The 7,026-nt window shown below is 36.6% G+C and overlaps 1 non-coding gene across 1 annotated transcript; it reads left to right on the forward strand.

Annotated features, from left to right (window-relative positions):
- Window positions 1-2,548: 2,548 nt before the first annotated feature.
- Window positions 2,549-2,622, forward strand: TRNAT-UGU (transfer RNA threonine (anticodon UGU)). Its single transcript has one exon. It is a non-coding gene; the product is annotated as a tRNA-Thr (tRNA).
- The last annotated feature ends 4,404 nt before the right edge of the window (window positions 2,623-7,026 follow it).

The raw sequence follows: 7,026 nt of genomic DNA on the forward strand, positions 1-7,026 counted from the left end.
GCACAAAAAAACAATGGATGGTAACCGAGCAGAGCTGAGTGGCCAAACTGTGGTATTAGGCCAAAACTATTGGCTGGGTTAGATGCAGAAAAAAATTATTTTTAATTTGCAACCTGATGGAGGTCAGTATAGATGGACTAATAGACCAAGTCCCACACACCGCTAGAAGCCCAAATATTTTTTCAGAGCTAGATGCAGAAATTTTTTTTATTCAATTTGCAACCTGATGGAGGTCAGTATAGATGGACTAATAGACCAAGTTCCACACACTGCTAGAAGCCCAAATATTTTTTCAGAGCTAGATGCAGAAAAAAATTATTTTTAATTTGCAACCTGATGGAGGTCAGTATAGATGGACTAATAGACCAAGTCCCACACACCGCTAGAAGCCCAAATATTTTTTCAGAGCTAGATGCAGAAAATTTTTTATTCAATTTGCAACCTGATGGAGGTCAGTATAGATGGACTAATAGACCAAGTCCCACACACTGCTAGAAGCCCAAATATTTTTTCAGAGCTAGATGCAGAAAAAAATTATTTTTAATTTGCAACCTGATTTAGGTCAGTATAGATGGACTAATAGACCAAGTCCCACACACTGCTAGAAGCCCAAATATTTTTTCAGAGCTAGATGCAGAAAAAAATTATTTTTAATTTGCAACCTGATGGAGGTCAGTATAGATGGACTAATAGACCAAGTCCCACACACCGCTAGAAGCCCAAATATTTTTTCAGAGCTAGATGCAGAAAAAAATTATATTCAATTTGCAACCTGCTGGAGGTCAGTATAGAAGGACTAATAGAACAAGTCCCACACACTGCTAGAAGCCCAAATATTTTTTCAGAGCTAAATGAAGAAAAAAATTATTTTTAATTTGCAACCTGATGGAGGTCAGTATAGATGGACTAATAGACCAAGTCCCACACACTGCTAGAAGCCCAAATATTTTTTCAGAGCTAGATGCAGAAAAAAATTATTTTTAATTTGCAACCTGATGGAGGTCAGTATAGATGGACTAATAGAACAAGTCCCACACGCTGCTAGAAGCCCAAATATTTTTTCAGAGATAAATGAAGAAAAAAATTATTTTTAATTTGCAACCTGATGGAGGTCAGTATAGATGGACTAATAGACCAAGTCCCACACACTGCTAGAAGCCCAAATATTTTTTCAGAGCTAGATGCAGAAAAAAATTATTTTTAATTTGCAACCTGATGGAGGTCAGTATAGATGGACTAATAGACCAAGTCCCACACACCGCTAGAAGCCCAAATATTTTTTCAGAGCTAAATGAAGAAAAAAATTATTTTTAATTTGCAACCTGATGGAGGTCAGTAAAGATGGACTAATAGACCAAGTCCCACACACTGCTAGAAGCCCAAATATTTTTTCAGAGCTAAATGAAGAAAAAAATTATTTTTAATTTGCAACCTGATGGAGGTCAGTAAAGATGGACTAATAGACCAAGTCCCACACACTGCTAGAAGCCCAAATATTTTTTCAGAGCTAAATGCAGAAAAAAATTATATTCAGTTTGCAACCTGATGGAGGTCAGTATAGATGGAGTAATAGAATGATGCTATGCCCAAAAGATTTTACTTCACTAGGTGCAGTAATAAAATTGGTATTCTATACACAGGTGGTATATCTTGCAACACAGATAGGCTTCTCCACTGACTAACACACTCTGCAATAGGCCAAAAAGGATTAGCTTTGCTAGATTCAGCCAAATGCTGTGAAAAAAACTTGCACAGCACTGGCACAGACCTGCCTGGCAAAAACTGATAGGAACTGATGTAACCTAGTCCTGAAAAGGACTCCAATTACAATTAGTCTTTACTCCCACAATCTATCTATTTAAGAGCACAGACCTGCTTGATAAAAGTCGTAGGAAATGCTGTAACCTAGTCCTTAAAAGGACTGCAATCACAACTATTCCCTACTCCCAAGCTATCTGTATATTTGTGCGAAAATTGGCTTGAAATTAACAAGGTATAGCGCACACAGCAACAGCGGTGCCGTCTAACACGCAGCTGCAGCAGTGAGAAAATGGTGGCGACGGGGAAAATGGCTTGGTCTTATAGGGCAAGGACATGTGACATACACTGCCAATCACACATGCCCTTGCTTGTGTGAAAAAAAGCACTTCGCTCCGTGTGTGCGCTGCTGATAGGCTGACAGATTGCACCTCCCCACTGCAAATGCGGGAAAGAGAAAAAAAAATGGAGATCTTCATTGTTCCTGCAGAGATCCATCCCCTGCCCCGCTGTACACTCAAACTGCGTATTAACATTAATTTTCATCATTACTGAGAAAAAATCCAGTTATGATTTTGGTGCACGAACAGATATCGAACATAACCTCGAACAGCCGAATTTTTCTCAAATTGTTCGTGTTCGCCGACCGGCTCGAACACCGCCCAAAACAGCTCGAATTTGAGATTGGCGAACAGTTCGAGTAGAACAGCGCTCATCTCTATTAACCACTTGAAATTTTTAATTAGTGATTAATTCCTCACTGGCTTTCCTGTTCTCCTTATCAGCTTGTGGCGCTGTGGCTTAGTTGGTTAAAGCGCCTGTCTTGTAAACAGGAGATACTGAGTTCAAATCTCAGCACTGCCTTCTTTTCCGAATAAAGCTTTTAAACCTCAAAATGTGGACTTCAATTGTGTACAACATCGATCTCTACGATAGTGCAATAGTGGGATTAAGAATCTGCTCTAAGTGCTAAAAAGGAAGAAAGATGGGATGAAGCTTTAGAAAAGTTACAGCAGTGTTTTTTTTTTTTACTATACTACAAATTTTTCATTGTCCTTTTAAATAATGCTCTTCAAAAATTACTTGGTTTCTCAATTGCCAAGACTGATAGCGACATTTTATTCCATGATTATGCTTTGCATGGAATACTACTCAAGTTTAATGTTGTTTTGCTTAACCAGTTGAAATTATTAATTAGTGATTAAACACTCACTGGATTTCCTGTCCTGCTCATCAGCCTGTGGTGCTGTGGCTTAGTTGGCTTAAGCTCCTGTCTTTTAAACAGGAGATCCTGAGTTCAAATCTCAGCAGTGCTTTCTTCTCACGATGAAACTTCTAATCCTCAAAACGTGAACTCACTTGTGTACAAAATCAAATTTGCCTTTCCCAAGTTTCCACGATAGTGCAATAGTGGGAATAAGATTCTGCTCTAAGTGCTAAAAAGGAAGAAAGATGGGATGAAGCGTTAGAAAAGTTACAGCAGTGTTTTTTTTTTTACTATACTACAAATTTCTCATTGTCCTTTTAAATAATGCTCTTCAAAAATTACTTGGTTTCTCAATTGCCAAGAATGAGAGCGACATCTTATTTCATGATTATGCTTTTACATGGAATATTACTCAAGCTTAATGCTGTTTTGCTCAGTTAACCACTTGAAATTTTTAATTAGTGATTAAATCCTCACTGGTTTTCCTGTCCTCTTCATCAGCTTGTGGTGCTGTGGCTTAGTTGGTTAAAGCACTTGTCTTGTAAACAGGAGTTACTGAGTTCAAATTTCAGCACTGCCTTCTTTTCCAAGTAAAACTTTTAAACCTCAAAATGTGGACTTCAATTGTGTACAACATCGATCTCTACGATAGTGCAATAGTGGAATTAAGAATCTGCTCTAAGTGCTAAAAAGGAAGAAAGATGGGATGAAGCTTTAGAAAAGTTACAGCAGTGTTTTTTTTTTTACTATACTACAAATTTGTCATTGTCCTTTTAAATAATGCTCTTCAAAAATTACTTGGTTTCTCAATTGCCAAGACTGAGAGCGACATTTTATTCCATGATTATGCTTTGCATGGAATACTACTCAAGCTTAATGTTGTTTTGCTTAGTTAACCAGTTGAAATTATTAATTAGTGATTAAACCCTCACTGGATTTCCTGTCCTGCTCATCAGCTTGTGGTGCTGTGGTTTAGTTGGTTAAAGCGCCTGTCTTGTAAACAGGAGATACTGAGTTCAAATCTCAGCACTGCCTTATTTTCCGAGTAAAGCTTTTAAACCTCAAAATGTGGACTTCAATTGTGTACAACATCGATCTCTACGATAGTGCAATAGTGGGATTAAGAATCTGCTCTAAGTGCTAAAAAGGAAGAAAGATGGGATGAAGCTTTAGAAAAGTTACAGCAGTGTTTTTTTTTTTTTACTATACTACAAATTTGTCATTGTCCTTTTAAATAATGCTCTTCAAAAATTACTTGGTTTCTCAATTGCCAAGACTGAGAGCGACATCTTATTTCATGATTATGCTTTTGCATGGAATACTACTCAAGCTTAATGTTGTTTTGCTCAGTTAACCACTTGAAATTTTTAATTAGTGATTAAATCCTCACTGGTTTTCCTGTCCTCCTGATCAGCTTGTGGTGCTGTGGTTTAGTTGGTTAAAGCGCCTGTCTTGTAAACAGGAGATACTGAGTTCAAATCTCAGCACTGCCTTCTTTTCCGAGTAAAGCTTTTAAACCTCAAAATGTGGACTTCAATTGTGTACAACATCGATCTCTACGATAGTGCAATAGTGGGATTAAGAATCTGCTGTAAGTGCTAAAAAGGAAGAAAGATGGGATGAAGCTTTAGAAAAGTTACAGCAGTGTTTTATTTTTTTTACTATACTAAAAATTTCTCATTGTCCTTTTAAATAATGCTCTTCCAAAGTTACTTGGTTTCTCAATTTCCAAGACTGAAATCGACATCTTATTTCATGATTATGCTTTTGCATGAAATACTACTCAAGCTTAATGTTGTTTTGCTCAGTTAACCACTTGAAATTTTTAATTAGTGATTAAATCCTCACTGGCTTTCCTGTCTTCCTCATCAGCTTGTGGTGCTGTGGCTTAGTTGGTTAAAGCGCCTGTCTTGTAAACAGGAGATACTGAGTTCAAATCTCAGCACTGCCTTCTTTTCCGAATAAAGCTTTTAAACCTCAAAATGTGGACTTCAATTGTGTACAACATCGATCTCTACGATAGTGCAATAGTGGGATTAAGAATCTGCTCTAAGTGTTAAAAAGGAAGAAAGATGGGATGAAGCTTTAGAAAAGTTACAGCAGTGTTTTTTTTTTTTACTATACTACAAATTTGTCATTGTCCTTTTAAATAATGCTCTTCAAAAATTACTTGGTTTCTCAATTGCCAAAACTGAGAGCGACATTTTTTTCCATGATTATGCTTTGCATGGAATACTACTCAAGCTTAATGTTGTTTTTCTTAGTTAACCAGTTGAAATTATTAATTAGTGATTAAACCCTCACTGGATTTCCTGTCCTGCTCATCAGCTTGTGGTGCTGTGGCTTAGTTGGTTCAAACTCATGTCTTCTAAACAGGAGATCCTGAGTTCAAATGTTAGCAGTGACTTCTTCTCACGATGAAGCTTCTAATCCTCAAAATGTGAACTCACTTGTGTACAAAATCAAATTTGCCTTTCCCAAGTTTCCACGATAGTGCAATAGTGGGAATAAGATTCTGCTTTAAGTGCTAAAAAGGAAGAAAGATGGGATGAAGCTTTAGAAAAGTTACAGCAGTGTTATTTTTTTAACTATACTACAAATTTCTCATTGTCCTTTTAAATAATGCTCTTCAAAAATTACTTGGTTTCTCAATTGCCAAGACTGAGAGCGACATCTTATTTCATGATTACGCTTTTGCATGGAATACTACTCAAGCTTAATGTTGTTTTGCTCAGTTAACCACTTGAAATTTTTAATTAGTGATTAAATCCTCACTGGTTTTCCTGAACTCCTCATCAGCTTGTGGTGCTGTGGCTTAGTTGGTTAAAGCAACTGTCTTGTAAACAGGAGATACAGAGTTCAAATTTCAGCACTGCCTTCTTTTCCGAGTAAAACTTTTAAACCTCAAAATGTGGACTTCAATTGTGTACAACATCGATCTCTACGATAGTGCAATAGTGGGATTAAGAATCTGCTCTAAGTGCTAAAAAGGAAGAAAGATGGGATGAAGCTTTAGAAAAGTTACAGCAGTGTTTTTTTTTTACTATACTACAAATTTGTCATTGTCCTTTTAAATAATGCTCTCCAAAAATTACTTGGTTTCTCAATTGCCAAGACTGAGAGCGACATTTTATTCCATGATTATGCTTTGCATGGAATACTACTCAAGCTTAATGTTCTTTTGCTTAGTTAACCAGTTGAAATTATTTATTAGTGATTAAACCCTCACTGGATTTCCTGTCCTGCTCATCAGCTTGTGGTGCTGTGGTTTAGTTGGTTAAAGCACTTGTCTTGTAAACAGGAGATACTGAGTTCAAATCTCAGCACTGCTTTCTTTTCCAAATAAAGCTTTTAAACCTCAAAATGTGGACTTCAATTGTGTACAACATCGATCTCTACGATAGTGCAATAGTGGGATTAAGAATCTGCTCTAAGTGCTAAAAAGGAAGAAAGATGGGATGAAGCTTTAGAAAAGTTACAGCAGTGTTTTATTTTTTTTACTATACTACAAATTTGTCATTGTCCTTTTAAATAATGCTCTTCAAAAATTACTTGGTTTCTCAATTGCCAAAACTGAGAGCGACATTTTATTCCATGATTATGCTTTGCATGGAATACTACTCAAGCTTAATGTTGTTTTGCTTAGTTAACCAGTTGAAATTATTAATTAGTGATTAAACCCTCACTGGATTTCCTGTCCTGCTCATCAGCTTGTGGTGCTGTGGCTTAGTTGGTTCAAACAAATGTCTTGTAAACAGGAGATCCTGAGTTCAAATCTTAGCAGTGCCTGCTTCTCACGATGAAGCTTCTAATCCTCAAAATGTGAACTCACTTGTGTACAAAATCAAATTTGCCTTTCCCAAGTTTCCACGATAGTGCAATAGTGGGAATAAGATTCTGCTTTAAGTGCTAAAAAGGAAGAAAGATGGGATGAAGCTTTAGAAAAGTTACAGCAGTGTTTTTTTTTTAACTATACTACAAATTTCTCATTGTCCTTTTAAATAATGCTCTTCAAAAATTACTTGGTTTCTCAATTGCCAAGACTGAGAGCGACATCTTAT

This window comes from Phyllobates terribilis, unplaced genomic scaffold (assembly GCF_046119375.1).
Source record: "Phyllobates terribilis strain yellow unplaced genomic scaffold, ASM4611937v1 Scaffold_9__5_contigs__length_417890890, whole genome shotgun sequence".
In the NCBI taxonomy this organism is placed as follows: Eukaryota; Metazoa; Chordata; class Amphibia; order Anura; family Dendrobatidae; genus Phyllobates; species Phyllobates terribilis.